The sequence below is a fragment of the Chrysochloris asiatica genome, unplaced genomic scaffold, assembly GCF_000296735.1.
Source record: "Chrysochloris asiatica unplaced genomic scaffold, ChrAsi1.0 scaffold00015, whole genome shotgun sequence".
Lineage (NCBI taxonomy): Eukaryota > Metazoa > Chordata > Mammalia > Afrosoricida > Chrysochloridae > Chrysochloris > Chrysochloris asiatica.
The window spans coordinates 30,227,380-30,228,348 of NW_006408533.1; the positions used below are offsets into that span (position 1 = coordinate 30,227,380).

The window sequence follows — 969 nt, forward strand, 5'->3', positions numbered from 1 at the left end:
ACCTTGAGGTACCCACTACGCTACCAGAGCTCCTATCCAAGAGGCGCTGCTGCTTTTAAACATTTAACAATAATCCAGATGATACTTCTAGCCTTTGCTCATGCTTAGCAACAGTGAATCAGGACAAGACTTATTTGCTAATGTGCATTTAATCAACAAAGGACTGAAGATGCCTGGCTTTTTATCCTATAATGTTTCTAAGACTGTGTCCATTAAATGCAAACACAAAAGGAAGAAGTCTTGGCAGAACACGAGTAGTGATGCACACATGATGATCAAATCGATTTAATTATTATTCCTGGCATAGAGCCTAGTCCATGCTCTAGCTATTTCTATGGCTTGGGCTTCATTGGTCTTCCACTGCTTGGTGACATCATTTGCTAATGGATCATCTGGGATTGGGAGCACTTAACAAAACCTGGATGGATAGCAGAACTGTGCAGCTCTGCAGAGCTGGGGACCACTTATCTTTTAAAATATCTAAACATATTCTTCCCAACTTGTCTACATTAGGGTGATAAAGTTTGGTAATGAAATGCACTTTAGGAGCTGCCATTGGATAGTCTTTTGGAAGGACTAGTTCAAGTTTAAAAGTCCTTCCCTCAAAGGTGGAGTCCTGGAGGCCAGCAATGACCACATGAAGAGACCAGGCATTGCTCTCATCTGGTTCTACTTTAATTCCAGGAACTGGTTCTGCTAGCAGATGCTGGGTTTCCTTAATAATCCTGTGGGGCAGTCTGGCCATCTTGTCAGATCTGGAGTCCTCTTTCTGCTCTTCCTGATTTCCTTTGAAGAGCTCTTTTTATTGCTATAAAAGAATTTTACTTTTTTATTTTTCTACCTTTTTATTGTGAATTGAGAGGTTTACAGACAAGATCATCAGTTTTATATTCAACAAATCCTATGCTTTGTTTCATCTCAATGACCGCAATCCCCTCCCTGCAACAACAGTTACCCCACTTCCTCCCT

The 969-nt window shown here is 41.0% G+C and overlaps 1 pseudogene; it reads right to left on the reverse strand.

Annotated features, from left to right (window-relative positions):
- Positions 1-285: 285 nt before the first annotated feature.
- On the reverse strand, positions 286-745 carry LOC102822899 (annotated as a pseudogene).
- Between the last annotated feature and the right edge of the window lie 224 nt (positions 746-969).